Genomic DNA, 27,918 nt, shown 5'->3' with positions numbered 1-27,918 from the left:
TTTCTTGCTAAGGAATCTCAGTGGACAAAGTCACTAAGCCCTGTTATGTTCTGAAAAATACTTAATAAAGTTTTAAGTTGGTGGGAATCACTCTTTATAAAAATATTAGTTAAGTGTAACTCTCTGCCAATATACAGTCCTCTCTCTATCTGTAGGCCCTCCTCTGGACATGAAGCTCACTTGTTCAATGTGTAGTCCTTTACTCTTTTGCTCCACTACATTGCTTTATTCACTTCACTTAAATGACAGATTGTCCCAACCATGCTTTGACTTGAGAGCACAGATCAAGCTAATTGTTCTATTTCTTTTGTTATTTTCTTTTGTTCTACTTATTGTCCTATCTCCCCCTCTGACCCTCAACACAGGTGTCCCTCCTTTACTCTCTGTACACCCATGACTGTGTCGCCACCCACAGCATCAATCTGCTAATTAAATTTGCTGACGACCCTACACTGATTGGCCTAATCTCAAATAATAATGAGGCAGCCTACATAGGAGATGTCATCACCCTGACACAGTGGTGTCAACCTCTCCCTCAATGTCACGAAAACAAAAGAGCTAGTTGTGGACTACAGGAGGAATAGAGACAGGACATCAATCATGACATCAATGGGTCTGGGGTGAGAGGGCTCCTCAGCATACACATCACCGAGGATCTCACACGGTCTGCATATACCGGCTGTGTGGTGAAAAAACCACAACAGCACCTCTTTCACCTCAGATGGTTGAAGAAGTTTGGTGTGTGCCCCCAGATCCTAAGAACTTTCTACAGGGACACAATTGAGAGCATCCTGACTGGCTACATCACTGCCTGGGATGGGAACTTTACTTCTGTCAATTACAGGATTCTGCAGAGGGTGGTGCGGACAGCCCAGCGCATCTGTAGTTGTGAACTTCCCAATATTCAGGACATTTAGAGACACATGTGTAAAAAAGGCCCAAAGGATTATTGGGGACACAACAGTTCCAGCTGCTACCATCCGGGTAAAAGTACCACAGGATAAAAGCCAGGATCAACAGGCTCCGGGACAGCTTCTTCCACCAGGACATCAGACTGATTAATTCAAGCTGACACAATTGTATTTCTATGTTGTATTGACCTCCTGTTGTACGTATCATTTATTATAAATTACTATAAATTGCACATTGCACATTTAGACAGAGATGCAACATAAAGATTTTTACTCCTCATTTATATGAAGGATGTAAGTAATAAAGTCAGTTCAGTTCAACTCAGTTAATATACAAGGAAGCTGTTAATATTCCTGACACCCACCACCATCACAGCCACAAATTTAATCAGTCTTAAAGCAGAGTTTCAACCCAAAACATCGACAATTCCCTTACTCCAGAATCTGCAGTTTTTATTTGTGTTTCTCTTAAAGGTTAAAAGCACTGACTGAACTACAAATAGAAATGATGTCAAAAAGGGAACCATCAGCATAAAAGGCAAAAGAAATCAGGATTATCAATTGCTTTCAGTCAACCTATACTGTATCAGGAAGAGTTTCCTGTTGTCACCTTGAGACAATGGTTTGAGAAATCAGGGGATGTCACACCTGAAACTTTCATCAGCTTTTCCTGTATTACTTCATAATGCTGACACTGTCATGTGTTCACTCTCAGTAAAACGGAACTTTTCGGGAAGCATCTGCCCGTGGGGTCTGACACCTTCAGCAACAGGAAATAGATGAATAGGAAACAGAGCAAAGAACACATAGCCACTTTACCAGGCACCAATATGAATGAATCTGAGCAGCTACCACATCTGATACTATAGAAATGTTCCAAGACTTACTGAAACTATGATTTCCCTTTTATTCAATAACTTGTGTCGATTTCTACAATTTTTAACAACTACACTTGATCTCTGTTTGGAAAAATCGTGAGCTCAGGGTAGAACAAGGGTAGAGATGTAACAATCACTTTAGCATTTGTGCAAAACTTTGAGAATTTCCATCCTCTTGCCTGTTGAGCTATTCACTCTTTGAAAGGAAGTCACTACTACCTTCAGTTGAAGGAGACCGGAGTAATTGTACTTTCCATGGTCGCTATGAAATGATTCCAGCTAAAGAACAATTGGTTACAATGTGAAGAACAAAGCTTTGAGCATGTTCCCAGATTTCCACTGTATTTCTCTACCAGATGTATTGTTAGTGTAGGAGCATCTACAAACTGAAGTCAATAGTGAGTTATAAAGTGTAAGGAATGACTTCTACTAACAAAGCTAACATGCTGCTTAGCCTTCATTGAAGGGAAATGAAGAAATAGAATTCAGATTCAGATTCAGTTTATTGTCATTTAGAAACCACAAATGAAATGCAGTTAAAAAATGAGACAATGTTCCTCCAGAATGATATCACAAAAGCATATGACAAAACAGACTACACTAGAAAATCCACATAACGTTTGGCAATCCCCAATCCAGAGTCCAGAGAGGCTGCCGCGTATTAATATCGCGCTATCATCTTAGCGAATTCCCCGGAAAGGAGTTCCAAATCCACCAGACAACACAAGACCAAAAACTAAAGCTACAAGACCTGCACAAAACCATATAGTTACAACAGTGCAAACAATAGCATAATTGATAAAAAAACAGACCATGGGCACAGTAAAAATAGTCCAAAGATGTTAAAGGACTATAAGTTCAAAAGAAATCACCACACAGTTTCCACAAGTCCCCAGGGTCCCGACAGACCGCAGCGGACTCCGAGTCCATCGAACCTCCGAGCCGACGACCATCCCCTCCGGCACAGCTTCTCCGAGCACCATCCTCTGCCGAGCGTATTAAGACGGCCCGCCAACGGCCATCGGCAACGTGACCCCGAGGACTGGGGGCCTGTTCTTCCCAGCAGAGTCCTGGACCTCACAGCAGCAGCAGCAATGAAGAGGGTCTGCCTGGAGATTTCTCGATGTTCCTCCGTGCTCCCATGTCCGTTTTCAATCCATACCATGAACAAGAATCTGAATGTTGACAGCACCTCCTGAATCCACTGACTTTCAATTTTATTCTTTCCTTTAGATTTTCTTCAGTACGTGGCCATTATTGGTTGAAGTAGCATCTAATAACATCGTGTTTTAAAAGCCGGATATTTTTACGCAGCTCCTAATAGCGAGATTTGAACTCAGGTCCCAAGATTATTAGTCCATGTGTCTGGGTTATGAATTCAGTGATTTCAACACTGAATCGCTAGAGTATTACACTGTTTATGAAACTGTGAATTTGCACATTGTAGCCACTAAGGTGGTTGCTTGCTTCTACATAAAAATATACAACACTGTTTTCCCCTCCTGGAAAAGTGAGACATTTTTCATGTAGAGGAAGCATGGTTCCAGTCTGTTGCTCTGCTTTCACCTTAACTGTGTCTGGCTCTCTGGTGGTCTGCTCAGTTCTTGATCTGAAAAATATGTGATCTTTTGGTTGTCAACTTATATTTCCTCTTGTAAATCCATTTTCTGGAATAAACGCGTCATCATGTATTTCTTCAGCATATTCAATTACGCCTTGTATCAGCTCACTAATATCCACTTCTGTTTGTCGTACTTCTTTTTCTTAGCACTCCCGTGTTTTCATTCTCTTTCTTTCGTGTGAGTTTTGACTGAAAGACAGCCTCTTCACTCTCCTGTGAGCTGGGATTCACTAAACCCAGCAGCATTTGAAATCTATGATGCGTCAAGAGCATTGCTGATGTGAAATCTGTTGTACTGTCTGATATTTGAACAAGACATTTTTCAACCAATTACTCATTGTCAAACCAGAATAATTTTGGAGAACTTATGGTCCTTCAAACCACAGATGGATCTTTCAGTTGCTGAATTAAAGGAAGGATGATACAGAGGAAATAATATATGTTTGATACAATGGCATTTCTTGAAATATTCCAATATGGTATGAACAGTCTTTTTATTGTCAGATGGTAATGGTATAGGTCACAAAGATTAATCAAAGCTCCTCAGTTGAACATTCCATTGTTTTACAGAATCACATCACATTAATGGAACTCAAATCGACTTCCATCTTGCATTAACTAATGTTAAAATGTTGTTGCTGCCCTTCCGGCAAAAAAATTGCAGTGTACTCTCTGAAATGGTTGTGATTGTTATGATCATGTCTATGGTGGTTTCTTTCTTGGTGCTGCTGTTCTACACTGACAGCAACATCAGAATCAGAATCAGCCCAGCACGTCACACAAACCAATCTTCTATCCTTGGACTCACTTTACACCACACGCTGTCAGAGCAGAGCTGCCAGGATAATCAAGGACACGACCCAACCAGCCAACACACTTTTTGTCCCTCTTTCCTCTGGGAGAAGGTTCAGGAGTATGAAGATACGTATGGTCAAATCTGGGAACAGCTTCTTTCCAACAGTGATAAGACTGCTGAACGGACCCTGACCCGGATCTGGGCCGTACCTTCCAAATATCTGGACCTGACTTGCACGACCTTACTTTCCCTTTTCTATTTTCTAATTATGATTTATAATTTAAATTTTTATTATATTTACTTCAGTTTGTACTTCAGGAAGCGCGAAGCGCTGAATCAAATATCGCTGTGATGATTGTACGCTCTAGTATCAATTGTTCGGTGACAATAAAGTAAAGTAAAGGTTTATTATCATATACGATGTGAAATTTGCTGTTTTGTGGCAGCAGTACAGTGCAAGTCATAAAAAATTACTGTAAGTTACAACAATAAATTAATGAACAAATAAAATCAAATGAAAGCTTATTGAGAAATTTAGGAGGGATGCGATCTAAGGGGAAATTACTTTGTGAACCCAGAACTGGCTTGCCCACAGAAGGCAAAGAGTGGTTGTAGATGGGTCATATTCTGCATGGAGGTCGGTCACCAGTGGTGTGCCTCAGGGATCTGTTCTGGAACCCCAGCTCTTCATGATTTTTTATAAATGACCTGGATGAAGAAGTAAAGGGATGGGTTCATAAATTTGCTGATGACACAAAGGTTGGAGGTGCTGTGGGTAGTGTGGAGGGCTGTCAAAGGTTACAGCAGGGCATCGATAGGATGCAAATCTGGGCTGAGAAGTGGCAGTTGGCGTTCAACCCAGGTAAGTGTGAGGTGCTTCATTTTGGTAGGTCAAATATGATGGCAGAATCTAGTTTTAATGGTAAGACTCTTGGCAGTGTAGAGGATCAAAAGGAGCTTGGGGTCCAAGTCCATAGGACACTCAAAGCAGCTGCCCAGGTTGACCCTGTGGTTAAGAAGGTGTTTGGTGTGTTGGCCATCATCAATCATGGAATTGAATTTAGGAGATGAGAGGTAATGTTGTAGCTATATAGGACCCTCGTCTGACCCCACTTGGAGTACTGTGCTCAGTTTTGGTTGCCTCACTGTAGGAAGGATGTGGAAACCATAGAAAGGGTGCAGAGGAGATTTATAAGAATGTTGCATGGATTGGGGAGCATGCCTTATGAGAATAGGTTGAGTGAACTCAGCCTTTTTTTCCTGGAGTGATGGAGAATGAGAGGTGACCTGATAGAGGTGTATAAGATGATGAAAGGCATTGATTGTGTGGATAGACAGAGGCTTTTTCCCTGGGCTGAAATGGCTAGCATGAGAGGGCACAGTTTTAAGATGCTTGGAAGTAGGTACAGAGGAGATGTCAGGGGTAAATATTTTATGTAGACAATGATGAATGTGTGGAATGGGCTGCTACCGATGGTGGTGGAGATGGATACGATAGGGTCTTTTAAGAGACTCCTGGACAGGTACATGGAACTCAGAAAAATAAAAGGCTATGGGTAACCCTAGGCAATTTCTAAGGTAAGGACATGTTCAGCACAACTTTGTGGGCCAAAGGGCCTGTACTGTGCTGTAGGTTTTCTATGTTTCTAAATGAATGAATGATGTCCTCAAAGGTGGGGAAGTTATTGCCTGTGATGGAGATGGCTGAGACTACAACCCTCAACCCTTGTCAACCCCTTTTGATCCTGTACATTGGAGCCTCCATGCCAAGCAGTGATGCAACCAGTGGGAACATTCTTCAGAGTACTATTGTGGAAATTTACTAGTGCCTTTGGTGTACATACCAAATCTCCTCAAACTCCTGGTTGCATCAATGTGTTGGTCCCAGGACAGATCCTCTGAGATGTTGAGGCCCAGAAACTGAATGCTGTTCACCATTTCCATTCAACTCTCAGTGAGGACTGGTGTGTGTTCTCTGCCTTCCCCTTCCTGGCCCTGCTGATGTTGAGTGCAAGGTTGTTGTGACATCACTTACCTGCTGATCTATCGTGCTCATCTATCTATCCTCATCACCATCAGGGATTCTGCTAACAACAGTACTATTAATGGAAAATTTATAGATGGTGTTTGAGCCGTGTCTAGCCACAGAGTTTTGTGCATAAGGAGAGTAGAGCAGTAGGCGAAACACACACCCTTGAGGTGCATCGATATTGATTGTCAGCGAAGAGGAGATGTTTCTTCCAATCCACAATGACTGTGGTCTCCTGATTAGGAAGTCAATAATCCAGTTATGGAGGGAGGTACAGAGAATTAGGTTTTGAAGCTTATTGATTAGCACTGACAGCAAATATAAATATTGACACTAATTCTTCTACAACCTTTTCAATACCTGACCAATATATAAATCTGGTAGGAGCCTTCACTTTTGCAGTGCTAATAAGATTTGGTCAGCCAAAACAATAGTAAAATAGTGATAGGTCCCACTCCAAATCACTTTGGACTTAAACTTTCATCTGTAGAATGGTTGAAGATCTACATTTGCAAACTGATCCAGATTTTATGATTATAGTGAGCTTGCTATATCGTTCAAAGAATCTCTATTACTGTGACTGGGAAGTTACCATCTATAAATATAATATTAAAAATTGTCCTGTCACCACCCACATTAGAATCTTCATATGGCAGTCCAGACAAAATATCAACTTGAGCAGTAGCGCTTCTGCCCAATAAATCTTTGGGCTTGATCTATCCTTGCCAAGTAATGTTGGCTGTTTAATTCAGTCAGCAATTTGAGTCAGCGACTGCTCTAACACAATGTACATTGTATACCTTCAGAATGTCACCAGAAATATCTTGAGACTGACCGTGCTTTATGCCAACCAAAGATAGAACAGTGTAGCCCTATGGCCTACAATGTCAGTATCAACCACCATGCCAAATTAAACTACACTCATCAGTCTGCCTGATCCATATCCTTCTATTTCATGCATGTTCATGTGGCTGTCTACTTGCCTCCTAAATACCACTAACATTCCTGCTTCCACCCACTCACACGGCACACTCCAGGCACCTAAAAACACTCTATGTAAAAAAACTTATCCCACACACCTCCTTTAAACTTTCACCCTTTTCTTAAAACTATGCCCTCAAGTATTTGACATGTCTACCCTGGGAAAAAGACTATTTACCCTATCTCTGCTTTTCATCATTTCTATTAGATTTCCCACCAGCCTTCAAAACTCCAGAGAAAATAATGCATGTTTCTCCAAATTCTCCATACAGCGAACATTAAATGACCGACTTTCCATTCCAATTATCGTTACCCAGAAGGGAACAAATTGCCCCTATTTCAGGCTGCATTACTAATGGCTTAACTTTGATCAGAGCAGTGACTTAGAAATGTTGTTAATTTCCATTTGTCGATGTTAACAAATTAAATTCTGCATTGTCTGCATTAATGTTGATGCTTGGCAGACTCCCTTCATGGTACTTTCCTGTTGGAGAAGTTTTGTTTCAGTGCGGGTATTGTACTGGTAGCACTGTTCTTATTCACTCCTCTGTGTGCCTGGACTTGTTTGCTGTTTCAAAATGCCCTTTCTCCTAACATAGATAACACTTTGTCTCCTTAAAGGAACAAGCACGTGAGAACTGTTCATAATCCAAACAATCTGTAAATCAGAAAAGATCCAAGACAATGCGTGAAAAAGGACTGCAGAAATTGCTGGGATGGCAGAGTGGACAGGCACAGAATGAATAGCCACTGCCAGCCCTCTCTGACCCAGTGAGTCGTCTCTGCTTGGCTCGACCTGGCCTTAGATTGTGGCGGTGCGAGTGGGATTGGGGAAATGGAGAGAGTAGCATGCAGAACTTTCTCGGTCCTTCCTGGCAGAGGACGCCTGTTGCCCTCCAGCAGTCAGCCAATGCATCCCCACTCATCCGGCTGATCTCTCAAATGCTCAGTTATATGTACGGGCTCTCTATAAAGGTTCAAAACCTGAGGAGGATCTCTACAGATAACAATCACAATTGTACTGTCAGTAAAATCACTTTTATTCACTATCTCACTGCAATATTCAATTCCTGCATCTCCTCAGCATGATTTCCTACCTCAAGAGTATTATTAGCCATAAAAAAATTTCATCTTTTCCAGTTTGTCTGTGCATTACTCGTATGCTTGATGTAATCCCCTTCCCCTGTCTGTCACTTGTTGCCTGTCTGCATTTGAGCCACCGTTTTGTCCTGTTTTCATCCAAGTAATATTGCTGCTGTGCTCAAGTCTCCTGTGTATTCAATTCCCCTGTAAGCAGGGCTTCCTGCCATATTGCTGTCTAGCTTCCTTTTTTGTAGAGATTGCCACTGCCTCTACTCCCCTCTCTCTTCTTTGTCTAACCGGCTGGTGCCCACACAACTTTACCAACTCACTGTTCATCCTGGAGCATCAGCATCTCCACCATTTTTCCTTGCTAACCGTGCAGCTGATTGAGCTCCTCGGTGAGTGCTGTTGATGAACAATATTCCAGAGGTGTTGTGAAGGAGAACTGTTCTCAAAGCGGGTCCAATTCACTAAGTGGCTAAATGGGACTCATCATCACCGATTGTGGTGCATTTGGAGCTGCTCTGTAAACCCGTAGAGCAATGTTGGTGAAATCTAATTATGATAATATCTCAGAGACATTATCAAGAACTTCAGTGTGTAATTCATTGGAGACAACTAACTCATTATTTGATTTACTCATATGAGTGTTATGTATAGATGTATGAATATACACCATGTTATTTCCCATAATCATGATCCAATTTCAAAGATAAAAAAGCCTGAAGTTACTAATTTCCTAAAATAAATCATTATTAAGATGCAATTAAAATAATATTTCCAAATTTAAAATATTCTCATTTTTGACATTATAAGTGCCTTCAATTCTATAGGGATGTAGTTCTGATTGTTTATAAGGGAAAACTTTTCTTGTTAAAGCACATGAAAACCTTCAGAGAGAATAACATTGGGTGCTTAGCCATAGGAATACTATTTATTTTCCCAGATTTCCCCCTTAGTTTAATCAGGCATTCAATGTTGTACAGTTTAAGGTAAATAAACAATTAGAAGCATGGTTAGAAAACACATGTAACACTGAACAAAATCTCGTTATTCAAAACTTTACCAAACTTCAGAGATAATTAGTTAGAAGCATGAAATGGTATAAATTTGTAACATGGAGTTGATCTACTCAGTACATTGTACATCGCATCAAAACCTAATTATCAAGTTCCGTGCTTTCCCAAGAGCTCTCTGTTTCCCCAGCATCAATTATTTATTTATTCAATTAGAAATGCAATTATATAAATACCTATTCTGAAATAGTCTAAGGTTAAACAATGGCACACAACTCAATACTGCAGAGTCTGAAATTATACCCTCCTGCCTGTGTACAATGCAGGGCCCAGAGATTTTATGGAAATCCAGTGAGTGAAGTTTCCAATGCAATACCTAAATTGTTACAGTGATGCCAACAGATCAAATGCTGTAGAATTACATTTGATTAATGGACAAACACACATGTGCAAAATAGGATCTTGGGTCAGGAGGTTTAAATGATTTTCGAAGGGTGTGACTTGGCTCAACCCAGTGCAGCAACCCAAATGATCTGAACATGAGCCCTTCTGCATCCTGATAAAGTAAATAAAATGCAGTAGGTGTAGCCAACAACATTACTAATGCTGAAAATTCTTGCCTTTACTCAAAATGCCACATATGCTGGGCATACAACTTACTGAATGAAAGGACTATTACAAAGGTTTGATTCATTGTTGGCTTTTCAGTACTTTTATCATTATTACTAGGTTCATTTTACAAACTCATGTTGAACTAATGTTTTACGACACACTTCCAGATTAGCATGCTGCTGAAATGGGTGTGTAAAAGGTGGCTTGGTAACATTACATTATAGGTGTTTTAGTCTTGTTCTAAGACTTTCTGTTATTTGTAATCACAGAAAAAGTCTGACAACTGCCGCCTTTTTCAACAAGACCCTAACAACCAAACATATCTTTAGAAACATAGAAAATAGGTGCAGCAGTAGGCCATTCGGCCCTTTGAGCCTGCACCACCATTCAGTATGATCATGGCTGATCATCCAACTCAGAACCCTGTACCTGCTTTCTCTCCATACCCCCTGATCCCTTTAGCCACAAGGGCCATATCTAACCTCTTCTTAAATATAGCCAATGAACCGGCCTCAACTGTTTCCTGTGGCAGAAAATTCCATATATAATTCATTGCTTCTCACCCCAAAAACCCAAGATCTGGCTTCAGCCTCAGAAAGCATACATGTCCTGTGTGACACCTATTCAGCACAAGTGGAATCTCGCAGTGGCAGGACTTAGACTAAAACTGGCATTGCTGGCCTGTCCATGAAGCACACTGACTCACTGCAGTTTCTAGGCCCTTGTACTTTCAATGTTTGTATTGCTTCTGTTTACCTTGACATTGATTCCTAATTCAGCACATGAATTGACTTTCATTTGTCAATATTTTAAGTGACAGATATTGGGATGAGACACAAGAAGTGCTGGAAATCTAGAGGAATACACATGAGGTGCTGGAGGAGCTCAGCAAGTCGAGCAGCATCTATGGATGGGAATAAACAGTTGACAGTTCAGGCCAAGACCCTTCATCAGGACTGGAAAAGAAAAGGGAACAGGTCAGATAGTCAGATAAGAGGGAACAAGTCCATACTACCTATGGACAACTCCAAACCCACTTATCCTTGAAGACTAGAAACTAAAAAACACTAAGCATTATAATGGTTTATAAAACTGCTATTTATAGATTATTCACGATCTATTTTCTATTCTATATTTTAAATTTCTTTAAGCTTTCTATTGCTCTGGACATTACAAGATTCCATTACACGGAAAAAAAACATTACTAGTTTTCGAAACAGTAAAGAGAAATTGGACATAAGGAGGCTGCAAATTCAGGAGAGTGGTATGTGAATTCAGCTTTGATATCACGCGCCTGAAACCTCTGCACACAGTAAAAGGGGTATGTTGTTACAGAGACTTCAATCTAAATGTGCTTCTACGCAGCCCATGAGTTGCTTGTGACGAGTGAGTAACGCATTGCTGCATGAAGTCCACACTGAACAGATTTGACAAATGATAGTTTTACTTGAAGTGCAGCTAAAGTTTGTTGATTCACTTTACGTTAAAACATACTTGTCACTCGAAACCTGGAGATAAGTATTTTAAAGGGCTCATTGAGAAATACCAACAAACACATTTGAATCCAAGGCTCCATTCAAAAAGTGTGGTCACTGCAGATGTCAAGAGTAAAGTTCAAAGATCACAGTTCATGAAAATTTTTGGCTTATTTCTCATGAACAACCCAAACAGATCAAATGACAATAAATTGCTCTAAAGAAACATTGGACCTTAACAGTGACAGAGCACTGGCATATGCTAAGATCAATGTTTTAATGTACGCTAGAATCCTTAGATTGGATTTGCAGTGCTTTTGAGAAAAATATATCTCAAATTCTTCAGAATTTTTTGCAGCCTTTACACTTGAATTGGTTTGATTAAATTTAAATTTGAGGGGCAATTTTTTCCCCTATGACCAAAAAAAGATACAGTATTTAACCTTGATGGCAAAAAGGTTTTAGAGCATCCTAAAGGGCCTCTCATAGAGTCAGAGTAACAACCTGCAATTAACCCTTTTAGGTATTAGTTTACTGCCATTGCAGCAAGATTACTAGATAGACATTGGGTGTGATGGTAAAGATCGAAGCCATTTTTTGCTGAGGGAATTTTTACGCCATCATCCTGGTAGCGATGTACCTTCCACCTCGGGCCAACGTCAGCCAGGTGCTGGAGGAACTTAGCACCATGATCAGCAGTCATGGGACAGCACATTCTGATGCCTTCCTGATCATTATGGGGGATTTCAACCAGGCCCACTTGAAGAAGCATCTGAACAACTACCACCAACCTATCACTTGTGGAACCAGACGAGCCAACACACTTGACCACGGTTATACCAGCATCAAGAATGTTTACTCTGCCATCCCACACTCACACTTTGGAAAGTCTGATCAACTGGCTGTATTTCTAAACCCCCCCCCCCCCCGGTGTATAGGCAGACACTAAAGACCACAGCATTAGTGGTGAGGACCAAGAAGGAATGATCAAGAGAAGTAGAGAAGTGCTTGTCACTGGACTGGACAATATTCATGCATTCATCTTCAGATCGGAATGAATATGCCACAGCTGTCACTGATTTCATTAAGAGCTGAGTGGATGAGCGTGTACCTTCGAGAGCATATCAGACACCACTCAAACAAAAAACCATGGATGAACTAGGAAATTCAGAGTCTGCTGACAGCTAGTTCTGTGGCATTCAAGACTGGTGATCCAAAACTATACAGGAAATCCAGGTATGACATTTAGAAGGCTATTTTAAGAGCAAAGAAACAGTTCTGATTGAAGTTAGTAATGGAATCAGATTCATGTCAGTTCTGGCTGGATTTGCAGCCCATTACTTCCTGTAATGTGAAACCTAACATAATGACTGGCTGTGATACTTCACTCCCAGATGAGCTCAAAGCCTTTTATATATGGTTTGAAATTACTCTTGTCTCAATACCTGCAGCATCTGCTGACCCTGTAATCTCTGTCTTGGCAACCAACATCAGGACATCCTTCATGAGGATGGACACCTTGCAAGGCACCTGGTACTGATGGTGTGTGTACCTGTAGGGAACTGAAAACTGTGCAACCCAACTGGTGGGAGTGTTTAAGGCCATCTTCAACCTCTCATTGCTGCGGTCAAATGTTCCCATCTGTTTCAAAGGGCAAGAATCATACCAGTGGCCAAGAAGAGTTGGATGAGCTTCCTCAATGACTATTGCCTGCTTGCACTTACATCTACTGTGATGAAATGCTTTGATTGGCTGATCGTGGCCAGAATCAACTCCTGCCCAAGCAAGGACCTGGACCCATTGCAATTTGCCTATCGCCACAATATGTCTGAAGTAGATGCAATCTCATTGGCTCTCCATGCAGCTTTGAATCACCAGGACAATAGTAATATCTACATCAAGCTGTTGTTTATTGATTACAACTCAGCATTTAACAGCCTCATACCCTCGGTACTAATTAACAAGCTTCAAAACTTGGGCCTCTGAACCTCTCTCTGTAACAGAATCCTTGACACCCTCATCAGGAGGCTGCAGTGAGTGCAAACAAGAAACAACATCAAGTACACTGCAGATGCTGTGGTCAAATCAACACATACAAACAAGCTGGAGGAACTCAGCAGGTCGGGCAGCATCCGTGGAAATGAGCAGTCATTCTCCAACTTCCGGTAATTCCCTCCGCCTCCCTTCCCCCATCCCACTTTCGCTCTGCCTCCTCTTCCAGCTGCCTATCACCTCTCTCATGATTCTGCCTTCTTCTACTACCCATAGTGCTTTCCCCTTATATTCCTTCTTCACCTCTCCTGCCTATCCCCTCCCTGCTTCCCCTCCCCCACCCCTTGATCTTTCCTCTGATTGGTTTTTCACCTGCCACCTACCAGCCTTCTCCTTCCCACCCTGCCCCCTCCTTCTTCAGTCCTGACGAAGGGTCTTGGCCCGAAATGTTGACTGCTGGTTTCCATGGATGCTTCCCAACCTGCTGAGTTCCTCCAGCTTGTTTGTAAGTGAAGAAATAACATCTCCCCCTCATTGACAATCAACACTGCCACACTTCAAGGGAGTGTGCTTGGCCCACTACTCTACTCTCTCTACATTGATGACTGTGTGGCTAGGAACTAAAAAACTAAAAAAGCAATACGGAGAGAAAAAATCAGGTATGAGCTCAGTCTAGCCAAGAATATAAAAGGGGATAGCAAAAGCATTTTTAGCTATGTGAAGAGAAAGAAGATAGTTCAGAACAATGTTGGCCCCTTGAAGAATGAATTGGGAGAAATTGTTATGGGAAACAGGGAAATGGCAACAGAATTTAATGCGTACTTTAGATCTGTCTTCACCAGGGAGGACACAAGCAATCTCCCAGATGTATGGATGGGCCAGGGTCATAAGATATCAGAGGAATTGAGACAGATTGACATTAGGAAAGAAACTGTGATGAGTAGACTGGTAGGACTGAAGGCTAATAAATCCCCGGGTCCAGATGGTCTGCATCCAAGGGTTCTAAAAGAGGTGGCTCAGGTAATTGCGGATGCATTGGTAATCATTTTCCAATGTTCCTTAGATTCAGGATCAGTTCCTGAAGATTGGAGAGTGGCTAATGTTATCCCACTTTTCAAGAAGGGAGGGAAGGAGAAAACGGAGAACTATCGCCCTGTTAGCCTAACGTCAGTCGTGGGGAAGATGCTTGAGTCCATTATTAAGGACGAAATAGTGGCACATCTTGATGGCAGTAATAGGATTAGGCCGAGCCAGCATGGATTTACCAAGGGCAAATCATGCTTGACTAATCTGTTGGAGTTTTTTGAGGGTGTAACAAGGATGTTAGACGAGGGTAAGCCAGTGGATGTTGTGTACCTAGATTTTCAGAAGGCATTCGATAAGGTGCCACATAGGAGATTGGTGAGTAAAATCAGAGCTCATGGCATTGGGGGCAGGGTTTCAACATGGATAGAAAACTGGTTGGCAGATAGAAAGCAAAGGGTAGCAGTGAATGGGTGTTTCTCAGACTGGCTGGAGGTGACTAGTGGGGTACCACAGGGCTCTGTATTGGGACCACAGTTCTTTACGATTTATGTCAACGATTTAGATGAGGGCATTGAAAACTATATCAGCAAGTTTGCTGACAATACTAAACTGGGTGGCAGTGTGACATGCGAAGAGGACGTTAGGAGAATACAGGGAGACTTGGATAGGCTGGGTGAGTGGGCAGATACTTGGCAGATGTCATTCAATGTGAATAAATGTGAAGTTATCCACTTTGGAAGCAGGAACAATAGGGCAGAGTATTGTCTGAACGGTGTAGAGTTAGGTAAGGGAGAAATGCAAAGAGACCTAGGAGTCCTAGTTCACCAGTCAATGAAGGTGAATGAGCAAGTGCACCAGGCAGTGAAGAGGGCAAATGGAATGTTGGCCTTTATTACAAGGGGAATTGAGTACAAGAGCAAGGATGTCCTTTTGCATTTGTACAGGGCCCTGGTGAGACCACACCTGGAATATCGTGCACAGTTTTGGTCTCCAGGTTTAAGGAAGGACATTCTGGCAATTGAGGAAGTGCAGCGTAGATTCACTAGGTTGATTCCTGGGATGGCAGGGCTGTCTTACACAGAGAGATTGGAGAGATTGGGCTTGTACACGCTGGAATTGAGGAGATTGAGAGGGGATCTGATTGAAACATTTAAGATAATTAAAGGATTTGATAGGATTGAGGCAGGAAATATGTTCCAGATGTTGGGAGAGTCCAGTACCAGAGGGCATGGATTGAGAATAAGAGTTCAGTTATTTAAAACAGAGCTGAGGAAGAGCTTCTTCTCCCAGAGAGTTGTGGAGGTGTGGAATGCACTGCCTCAGAAGATGGTGGAGGCCAATTCTCTGGATGCTTTCAAGAAGGAGCTAGATAGATATCTGTTGGATAGGGGAATCAAGGAATATGGGGACAAGGCAGGGACTGGGTATTGATAGTGAATGATCAGCCATGATCTCAGAATGGCGGTGCAGACTCGAGGGGCCGAATGGTCTACTTCTGCACCTATAGTCTATTGTCTATTGTCTATTGAACAGCTTAAACACCATCTATAAATTTGTCAATGACACAATTATTGTTGGCAGAATTCCAGTTGTTGACAAGGAGTACAGGAGTGAGATGGATTAGCTGGTTGAGTGGTGTTGAAACAATAACCTTGTAATCAATGTCAGTAAGACCAAGGAATTGATGGTGGACTTCAGGAAGGAAAAATCAAAGGAACAAACACCAGTCCTCATCGAGGAATTGGTAGTGGAAAGGGTGCGCAGATTCAAGTTTCCGGGTGTCAACATCTCTGAAGATCTATCCTGGGTCCAAAATATTGATGTTAATTACAAACAAGGTATGGCAGTGGTTATATTTCATTCAGAGTTTTGATAAGGCTTTGTATGTCTCTGTAGACTCTAGTAAATTTCTCCAGATGTAACGTGGAGAGCATTCTAACAGGCTGCATCACCGTACGTTATGGAGAGGCCACTGTACAGGATCAGAAAAAACTGCAGAAAGTTACTGACACAGCCAGCTCCTTCATAGCCCCCAACCTGTCCAGCATTTGAGGACATATTCAAAATGTGATGCCTCAAAAAGGTGGCATTCATCATTGAGGACCTCCATCACCCAGGACACATTCTCTTCTCATTGCTACCACCCAGAAAGAGGTACAGGAGCCTAAAGACACACACTCAACATCTTAGGAACAGGTTCTTTTTAACTGCCAGCAGATTTCTGAATAGACAATGAAACTGCTGAAGTGTTTCGGCCCAAAATGTCGACTGTACTCTTTTCCATAGATGCTGCCTGGCCTGCTGAGTTCCTCCACCATTTTGAGTGTGTTGCAACGAACCCACTATTTTTTCTCTTTTTGCTCTGCTTTTGCACTACTTATTTATTTTATACAGTATATATATATACAGTATATTTCTTATTGTCATTTACTGTTTATTATTACATATTACAATGTACTGCTGCTGCAAAATAGCCAATTTCATGGTGATATTAAACCTGATTCTTATTCTGATATAATCCATGACCAGATAGGAGTTAACAACCAAATAGTTGGGCTGAGATTTCAGACCAGGTCAGCAATTTGGAAAACTGATGAGGAGAGGGGACAGTTGGGTCAGTGATCAAATAAATGACCAGTTGATGACAAGAGTGCGGTTGAGTCATTGGTTGGTTACGTTCATAGGGTTGGTTTGGGACTGATGAACTATTGGGTATGTTGATGGGGAGATTTTGGGGAACATCAGCAATCATGTTAACTAATAGGGAGGGCATGTGTTGAGTCAGCTATTGGTTAGTTTGATGTGGAGGGGTTAGATTAGGACAGCAATTAATGGCTGGGACAGTTTCCATTTGAACTTGGGGCTCCATTGAGGATAGGTAGCAAGTAATTGGTGGATGAGGTAATTTTAGGGAATTATCAGTTGGCCTACTCTGAATGTCTGCTTCACTTTATCTATTCCCATTGAGAGGCTGATTGAACTGTGGTGAATATATTCCTCAAAGTTCTTCTATCTCCTTGCCATACTTCATTACAGAAGATCAGATGCGATGTGGCACCGAATCCATCGTTATTGGGCTTGTGACATGAAAATATGAGATTGTACTGAACATACTTTAAGAAACATTAGTACAATAAACCTTTTGAAGTAGCTTCAAAATCTCAGCTTTCTATAATGTAACGAATCCATAACTTATTTTAAACCTATGCTGTCTGTATTACAGTGCAAACGTTTCCCATTTACACCTCATAATTATGTATATTTCAATCAGGTTACCCCTCAGCCTTCATGGCTCTTAAGAAAACAAATTGATTTAAAAATCCAATTAGACAGGACATCCCTTAAGCAAAACTACGTAGACTATCCCTTATCAACCACTGTGTCTTCAAGTGCAGATGAATCCTTTCCCTTAGGACTTTTAGCCAATAACTTCCCTATCATTGATGTCAAACTTGCTGCATGTTGTAATTTTGCTTGTCCCTGCTGCTCTTCCTGAGTAAATATACATTTATTATTACCTAGTCATGTGGCATCGCCTCTGTAGCCAGAGAAGATCTGAAAATTTCTGAACAATCACCTCCCTCACCTATTATATCAGCCTGGGATACATTTCCCTAGGCCCCGGGAGATTATTCATCTCTATAATTCCTCCTTTATTAGGAATACTTCTGAAGTGAATGAGAAGATTGCTAGCTTGGGTTGCCTGCATGTTTGTAGGGTTGTTCATGGAGCTTAGAGGTTAGGTCGCAAACATTTCATCACCAGACAATGTGACATCATCACTGCAAAATGGAGCGTTGTTTCTGCCGAGTGCTTGCGTTTACTTTGTTCCGACTCGATTGGTTGACTTCCGTGCTGGGTGCTCTTCTCCACTGGGTCCCAGTCAGAGGGATCAGGGCCCAGGGGTGAAAAGCAGACACCCGAGGAACCCAATGTTCACAACAACTGATAATTAGGGATACAGATCAGTGGAGATCGCTCAACTATTTGGTTGGTTGGGACCCAGCAGAGTCTGACAGTTAGCACGACAACCAACCAAACAGAAGAATGGGTCACTCCAATGTAAATTCGAGAACTCGGCATAAACGACACTCGACTGCGCACTGATGACATCACCTTGACTGGTGACAAAAAGCTTGCCATCTAACCTCTAGGCTCAGCGAGCAACCCCTCAAAGCAGGGGTACTTCTGGCAAGAGACTTTAATGCTCTTGTGAAAGTGTACTAGATACTTGACCATCTCCTCTCAGCTTTTTACATATGTAAAAAACTTCATTAGTTAAAGATGTGTGAGGCAGTTATCCCTGGTGCCCTAATCAATATTCATCCCACCATCAACGTAATTAAACAGATTATATTGTCTTTACCACTTTTTTGTTCATTGGATCTTTCTGATCAGAGATTTACTGTCATAGTTTCAAATTTATAATAATGGACACATTTTCAAAGATATTCTAATGATTATAAGGCATGTCAAATTGTCCCAGACTTTTAAAGGGATCTTTATTAATAAGAGCTTTCTCGTCTGATCTTTGACTGTTCCTTTATCCATTTAATAAACTAATTTTACTCATTAAAATTGTCTGATGATCTATATTAAAGCAATGGACAAAGATATATTGTAGAAACAACAACATTTACAAGGCTGAAAAGTATGTAATTTTGTTAATAATGGATAACCACAATGTGCTTAATTCACCAATCTAGCTTACCAAGTTATATTCTCTCAAATAGAATAAAATTCATATTGGAACTTATTATGATGGAAAGTGAACCAAAGAGTGTTTTCAGCTTCACAGTTCAAGTGGTGGTCGTGTTAATCCCTATGATTCCGAGTCATGCAAGCAAGCATAAACATCAAGTATTATTTGTGTCAATCGTTGGACTAATATTTAGCTTATCTTATTTAGCAGCTAGAAAATTCCTGTGGGATCAGTAAAATAAGGAACGACCTTCTGAATCTTCTTGCCCTGCCAATGGCTACTATAAGCATCAAACTCCATCACTATTGGCCATATACTGAGGGAAGATGAGCATTAGGGCATGTGTCTGTGGTATTATCTGTACCAACTGAAATGTGCATTTAGTCTCTGGTTCAGCAGGGAATGGTTAAGGCAAAATAATGCATCCTGAGATATACTACTGAGATATATTCAACAAATTTGGTCATAATTGACAATTGTGAACCCTCATATTGAGCAATACATGGTTGGTGGTGAAAAGTCCAATCATACTGAACAAAAGAAATAGAATAGACATTTTAAACAACATCTGGAAGAAAATGGTTTCCAATGTTTCCTAAACTGAATGGTGTCAGTTCTTAATATATCTGTAGCATTTTTGGTGTTCAGTAAGGAGTTTGATTACTTTATTAATATAAGAATCATAAGAAAACATGATTCAACAATATTCTGCAAGGGAAATAGAAGGCTATATAACATTTGAACAACTGCATCAGTAGTACAGAGCTATAGAATTACTGCAGTTTCTATTTTCCAGTTTCTGATTCCAACATGAATAAAGTCATCAGACTCAACCTGCTGACACCGACAAACCCTGCAGATGAGCTGAGAACTGCCATTATTTAATATAAGAAACACTGGGAGCAATTTTCCTCCAAAACAAAGTTGCTCAACTATTATATTCCATTCTGTTTCTCTAGCATAATATGGTTGAATCATGGTTTGCACTACCATAAAAAGGGTATATTTCAAACATAATATAAGAGCACATAATATGAAAAAGATGTGGAAAAATAATGGGGAAAAATTAAGAACTGAAGGCTACAAATGTGGACTGGGTAACAAGCTTGAAAAAAATCAGAACAAATTACACTTAGGCAGTCACTTGATTGAGTGCCAAGTGTTTAATAGAGACATGGATTAATACAGTATGGACACAGGCCTTTCAGCCCAGCTAGTTCATGATCACCACATTGCCCACCCAACTAGTCTCAAATTCCTGTGTTCAGCTCACATCCCTCCAAGCCCCGCCCTTCCATGTACGTATACAAATGATTCTTAAACGATACTGTTGTACCTAGCACAACCTCCGGCAGCTCATTCCATCTACTCACCATCCTCCACATGGAAGAAATCTCCCCTCAGACCCCTAATAAGTATGTGCCCTCTCACCCTAAATTTATACCCCTGAATTCTGGATTTCCCTATCCTGGGAAAAAAGACTTAACATCCACCGTACCTACACCTCTCATAACTTTAAGCATCATCCATCATTCTCCTATGTTCTGAGAAATAAAGACTTAGCTTGACCAACTTCTTGCTATAATCACGCCCTCTGGTCCAGGCTGCATCCTTGTAACTCTTTTCTACAGTCTTTCCAGTTTAACCATGTCATAATATCTAAACAATCCTGAAAACATTGCAACATGCAGTCACCCTGACAGCTTGTTAACTTTCTTTCCTGCAACTTGTCTGAATATATTGTGGAGTCTTTTCAGTGGGGGAATATTGCCAAGTAGCAAGAATTAAATAAATAAGTATTCAATATAACTCACGGCAATACATCTCAACTCATGAGGTTGGCCTTTCAGTGTTTTTAACTGAAATGTGAAAGAGAATAAATCTTATAATTCTAGTATTGTGAATAGATTAATATTCATGAATATACAGTATATTACAAATTGTTACACTAGGGAGGAAATGTGATCTAAGAGAGATAATAGAGGAAAAATAGAATTTGTATGAATGTTAAAATAGCCCTGTACAAGGGACCCTCACTAGCCTGAAGCTGCGATATGGGTGATACCCTTCATGATACTCAGCATGCTCGGCGTTTTCCATGTAAATATTGAAATACCAGGCTATTTGCAACTACTATGTTTTACTTACAAAATCAAGCAACAAGTGCATACTCCGATGTGCAATCTTTTGAAGGAAATCAAAGCCTTGGTTTTCAATAGGATCTGAAAGTCCAAGCTGTGGGGTCCTTTATCTTCAGATGTTGCGTAGGAGGTGAGAGTGGAAGCGGTGCACTCTCAACAAAGATGCCATCTGATGTGAGCATGTGGGGCAATGATTGGAAAGGTTGGTTCCCACCTAAAGAAAGAGTAGACACATCCACTGTGGAGCTTTCATGACATAGGAGGTGTAATGTGAACAAAGTCACCGGAGAGATACTGAAACGAACGCATACAGAAGTGGTTTATTCAACAAAATTAGACACTCTCAGGGGGAAGAGGCTTGGTCAACCCAATATTAAATGATATTCCATATGCTAAAGATCGAAGGACAATTCTGAGGCTACAATATATCTACAATGCATCTTTGGAATTACATGTAATGTTCACGCCTCCTTCACACCCACAATCCAGACACACAAAATGAATGTTAATCAGCATTGTCTGGTTTTTAGTTAACTGGCATTTGCAGCTCAAAGAAACTGTTGTCCAGGGCTGCATTTTAAATTTATTCTACAATTCATGTTCAGGTCTAAAGATTAGTTGCTGATGTTAATATACACCCTAACTCCAGAATAATGCTCTAACAGATCCTCTTCATTCCAGGGAAGGCCAAACCTTGAGGATCTAATCAGATAGGGCAGCAAAAGTGCCCTGCTTTGGAACTCTTCCCCCACTATCACCCAATGTGCATCTACATCTACACTGTCATCCCTAATGGCTACCTACAAGGCTCTAAGCAGAGATTGTTCCAGAAATTTGACCAACAGTCTTTAAAATGCAGCTTCATATTTCATATGCCTGTTGCCTCATTCCTTGCTGTCTGATTGCAGTTTAATCACATTCTTTATCATCACCCTTTCATTCTCTGATAGCTAAAACTGGTTAGAGGCCCCAGCAAAGTAAATGTATCAAGCTCGTAAGCCCTCTCATCAATGTATGGGAGGGGTTGGGTTGGCATCTATCTCAATGACTGGAAGGACCTCTCCCCAGAGGCACGCACTTCCAGACTGTCCAGTCCATTGCTGGCCTAACCACTGAAAGGGCCCAACTCATTTGTACTCCCTCCCCATTCAGGCTGGGGTTACTGCCTTCAGACGTCGTGTGCAAACTCTTAGTTGTGGAACTTGATTTCTTTGCTGTAACTTGGATCCCATCCCATCTATTTTTCCCAAATGTTTTTCTATGCTGAGCTACACAACTAATCACCTGTCTTCAGCAGCCAGCCTTCATTACAGAGTAACATTTCTGTTATAATTTAACATGCAATTCAAAGCTTGCTATCAGACTCTCTCGGTGTCCTCTGCCTTCACGTTTGCTATGGGTCTGCTTCCATCAGCTCTGGTCAGGTCTGGTGTTCATCACTCGGGTTCTCCGCAATTACACTGTCACCTGGTAAACTTGATCTCTTGCTCTGTCTGAGAGGGTGACAAGAAAGTGGGTCATACTGAGCCCAGTGTCTCCACGAGGACTGTACAACAACATCGAAGTACCACCTGTGGTTCTAACCACCTAGGAGTGAAATCTACCTTTTCAGCCAACTCCCACCCAATGGCTTGGTCACCTGGCTGTGGGAGGACTATCTTCTCTCCCTCTGGCTCTCTCTGATCCGCAATTTGTAGCTGCTGCTTTGCTCGATGCCTCGGTGTTACCCTGGTTACAGTGGTCCTTCACGTCTCCATGTAATCTTACTAAATTGGCAGATGTAGTTTCTTTCTGTACATTAGAATGGAATTGAATTAACTTTATTTCCTACATCCTTCACATACATTAGGAGTAAAAATCTTTACATTATGTCTCCATCTAAATGTGTAACGTGTGATCATAGTAATTTATAATAATTTACAATAAATAGAACAGTCAATGTAACATAGAATACACTCAAATCAGCATGAGTTCATCAGACTGATGGCCTGGTAGAAGAAGTTGTCCCGGAGCCTGTTGGTCCTGGCTTTTATGCTGCAGTACCACTTCCCAGATGGTAGCAGCTGGAATAGGTTGTGGTTGAGGTAACTTGGGTCCCCAGTGATTCTACATACCTGTCTTCGTAAATGTTCTGAATCATGGGAAGTGCACAACTACAGATGCCCTTGGCTGTCCACACCACCCTCTGCAGAGTCAATAGACAATAGGTGCAGAAGTAGACCATTCGGCCCTTCGAGCCTGCACCACCATTCTGAGATCATGTCTGATCATCTACTATCAATACCCGGTTCCTGCCTTGTCCCCATATCCCTTGATTCCCCTATCCATAAGATACCTATCTAGCTCCTTCTTGAAAACATCCAGAGAATTGGCCTTCACTGCCTTCTGAGGCAGTGCATTCCAGACCCCCACAACTCTCTGGGAGAAGAAGTTTTTCCTTAGCTCTGAACTAAATGACCTACCCCTTATTCCAGGCAGTGATGTAGTCATTCAGGATGCTCTCAATTGTGCCCCTGTTGAAACTCCTTAGGGGGGCCATACCAAACTTCCTCAACCTTCTGAGGGGAAAGAGGTGCTGTTGTGCCTTTTTCACCACACGCTGTTGTATACAGACCACGTGAGGTCCTCAGTGATTGTGGATGCCGATGAATTTAAAGCTGTTTACCCTCTACACCCCAGATCCACTGATATCAATAGGGGTTAGCCCATCTCCATTCTTCCTGTAATCCATTACCGGCTCCTTTGTTTTTGTGACATTGAGGGAGAGGTTATTTACTTGACACCACTGTGTCAGAGAGATGACTTCTTCCCAGTAGGCCACTTCATTATTGTTTGAGATAAGGCCAATCAATGTAGTGTCGCCAGCAAATTTAATTAGCAGATTGGAGCTATGGGTGGCGATACAGTAATGGGTATATTGGGAGTAAAGGAGGGGACTCAGTATGCAGCCCTGAGGGGCTCCTGTATTGAGAGTCAGAGGGTTGGAGGTGAGGGAGCCCATCATAAAAAATCATAGAAATTAGAAGTATACTGTAGATTTGGAATGGCAGTGCCATCTTTTTACTATAGAAATTGCTGTTGCTGCTTGTTTTTCCATTGCCCTCCTCGTACTGATGTCTGCCCACTCATTCCTTTTCTGCTCTTTAATATCTCCCTCTTGCTACTGCCTCCTCAAGCAGCTGAACTACTTCTATCACCTCCTGATGTGCTTGACCATAACTCTTGAGATCTCCTGACATTCTCCTCCCTGCTTGGAACCACTGTCTCTACGTGGGCCGGGTTAGTTGCATTGCAGGTTACACCTGTTCACTGTCCCTGTCTTGATCGTGTTATTTCTCCTTTTCCTCAGTCTTTGATAATTGCCTTACTCAGTGTGTCTATCCCCAGGATAGCACCTTTGTTGCTTGTGCTGTTACGAAACCCCGTAACTGGGGCACTTACCAGCAAAGATAGAGAGGTCCGTTGAAGTCTGATGGTACTATTTTTAAAAGTATTTATTGATAAAGGGGCACAAAAATAAGATTAATGCAAACATACAGATAATATATATGTCGTCAATACTAAATCTAAAGCGCGGGTATAATAATAACCAATAAGAAATAGCTCTATCGTTGTCTAGGGGATAGTGTATTGTCCGATGGAAAGATAACAGTCACTGTTAGTTCGTTCAAGCTGCAGCGTTTTTGGGTTTAAGAGTGAGGCGGTTTAAACTTGCCCGGGTCTTTTATGATGCCAATCTGTTGAGTCAGGGGAGTGGGTTTCCCCGTTGTTAGCTAAAAACTGTTTTCTGTGGTTCCAGCCACCAGTTCCAGCAACGGAACTGAACGTACGTGGCCTCCTTCAGATGACTTCCTGCTATTACGTGGTCGCTTAACGTTTCTTCTGGTCCATCTGAGGGGCTGTTCCTACAGACCCTCTTTTATCCTGACTCGTAGGGTCGTAGATGACAATCAGGTTGGGGGTGATGCAATCTCTCCCTCAACCAGCCTACTTTGCCTGAGGGCGTTCACATAGCAAAGTCTCCAATCCACAGCTTCGCCTTCCTGAGACAATGGCCATGTCCCGTAGCTTTACATCGCCGGGGAAACGAGACATTCCGCTCGTCTCTCTCTCTCTCTCTCTCTCTCATTTCCTGGGCCCCTTGACTCAACTCAACAGTGATCTTGCGATTCTCACAAAGGAGGGGGCTACCCCACACCCTTCGGCCCCTCAGAGCTGTGGTACATTCATAACAGTGCACACCCAAAAATCTACAGGAAGGTGGATTCCCTCAATCTCAAGTGCCTGGTGCTGAACTCTCTCCACCCTCATTGTTTCACCTCCTGCATTGGTAATGTAATTTGCCCCTCCAGTATTGAGCGAGGGTGGATCAGTTACTGACTAACATTTCACATTGCCGGCCCCCTAATAAACCTTGTGTACATCTGTTGATGTCCACTATGGGCAATAGGGGCTGCTGTCAGCCGTTTGTTTGACTTCACCAGCTCTATAATCTGGTCAGTAGTCAAATCGGAAAGAGAAGGTGCTGCTGTGAGTTCTGCCTACTTTGTTGAGTGATTTTCACACTTTCCTCTTTTTTCAGGGCATTGTTTCCAACCAGGTTCCAATAGGCCACAGCTGTAACAAATAATCTCTTTTACCCTCCCATGTCTATTCCAACAGTTCCTTACTACGCACCCCAGTTGCTGGGACACAAAGCAAGTCTTCTGTGACATCATGGCAGCTACATTCACAACGGTCACTTTACAACTTCGCTTCCCTCTCCTCTGGTCTATCTCACTGGCCCACAATATCATCACAGAGTAGGTCGATACCACCGCTATGCCCAAATCTAAAACTTCCTGCTGGGCTGATCTCAGGCCTTCCTTCAGCATTTTCAAGAAGACTGGGTCATCTCTCCTTGGATTATCCAATCCTGAAAACTCCCCATACACTTGATATTTATGATTTGTAAAATCCCTGTCAGGGTCATCAGCTCCCTGAACTACTGACAATATTGTCCCCCTGTTACTTTCACCTCCCCCAGTTGGTTCCTCACTTCCCCTTATATAAACAAACTCTCTCTTCATTAATGGTGATCTCGTAAGCTGCCCATGTGCCATCCTGCACCCCCCTGGGCCATACTGTCCCACATATTCCTTGGGCACCCTCCACCTGGCCCTAACCCACCTGGACAAAAAAGACACGTGCATTCGGATGCTGTTCATAGACTTCAGTTCAGCATTCAACACAATCATCCCTCAGAAGCTGATTGGAAAGCTGAGCCTACTGGGCCTGAACACCTCCCTCTGCAACTGGATCCTAGACTTCCTGACTGGGAGACCTCAGTCAGTCCGGATCGGGAGCAGCATCTCCAACACCATCACACTGAGAACGGGGGCCCCCCAGGGCTGTGTGCTCAGTCCACTGCTGTTCACTGTGCTGACCCACGACTGTGCTGCAACACACAGTTCAAACCACATCATCCAGTTAGCCGATGACACAACTGTGGTGGGTCTCATCAGCAAGAACGACAAGTCAGCTTACAGAGAGGAGGTGCAGCGGCCAACAGACTGGTGCAGAGCCAACAACCTGTCTCTTAATGTGAACGAAACCAAAAAGATGGTTGTTGACTTCAGGAGGGCACAGATTGACCACTCCCCGCTGAACATCGACGGCTCCTCGGTAAAGATCGTTAAGAGCACCAAATTTCTTGGTGTTCACCTGGTGGAGAATCTCACCTGGTCCCTCAATACCAGCTGCATAGCAAAGAAAGTCCAGCAGCGTCTCTACTTTCTGTGAAGGCTGAGGGAAGTCCATCTCCCCCCCCCCCCCCCCATCCTCATCATATTCTACTTGGGTTGTATTGAGAGCATCCGGAGCAGCTGCATCACTGCCTGGTTCAGAAATTGCACCCTCAGATCGCAAGACCCTGCAGTGGATAGTGAGGTCAGCTGAGAAGATCATCGGGGTCTCTCTTCGGGGTCTATTATGGACATTTACACCACACGCTGCATCCGCAAAGCAAACAGCATTATGAAGGACCCCACACACCCCTCATACAATCTCTTCTTCCTCCTGCCATCTGGGAAAAGGCACCGAAGCATTCGGGCTCTCACGACCAGACTATGTAACAGTTTCTTCCCCCAAGCTATCAGACTCCTCAATACCTAGAGCCTGGACTGACACCTTACTGCCCTATTGTCCTGTTTATTATTTATTGTAATGCCTGCACTGTTTTGTGCACTTTATGCAGTCCTGGGTAGGTCTGTAGTCTAGTGTAGTTGTTTTTTACGTAGTTCAGTCTAGTTTTTGTACTGTGTCATGTAACACCATGGTCCTGAAAAACATTGTCTCATTTTCACTATGTACTGTAGATAGCAGTTATGGTCAAAATGACAATAGAAGTGACTTGACTTGACTTTTACCAACACATGGACACCTTTCGGGTGCATCTGGTGGACTTCAATCATTTTCTCGAGCTTTTGTCAGCGTTCTGCATTCCCACAGAATACCTTAATTGTGGGCTACTCTGACAAAGTGCTCTGCTTCTCCCAGAGAGTGAGGGGCTTATGGGTGGTTGTAAACAAAATCGAGGGCCGGCTTGGGTCATCATGGTTCTCAGTCTGTGCCATCCCAACAGAGATATCTGGGGACAACTTCTCCCTCAAATATC

This window comes from Hypanus sabinus, chromosome 8 (genome assembly GCF_030144855.1).
Source record: "Hypanus sabinus isolate sHypSab1 chromosome 8, sHypSab1.hap1, whole genome shotgun sequence".
Taxonomy (NCBI): domain Eukaryota; kingdom Metazoa; phylum Chordata; class Chondrichthyes; order Myliobatiformes; family Dasyatidae; genus Hypanus; species Hypanus sabinus.
Note: the sequence above shows the minus strand (reverse complement) of the source record.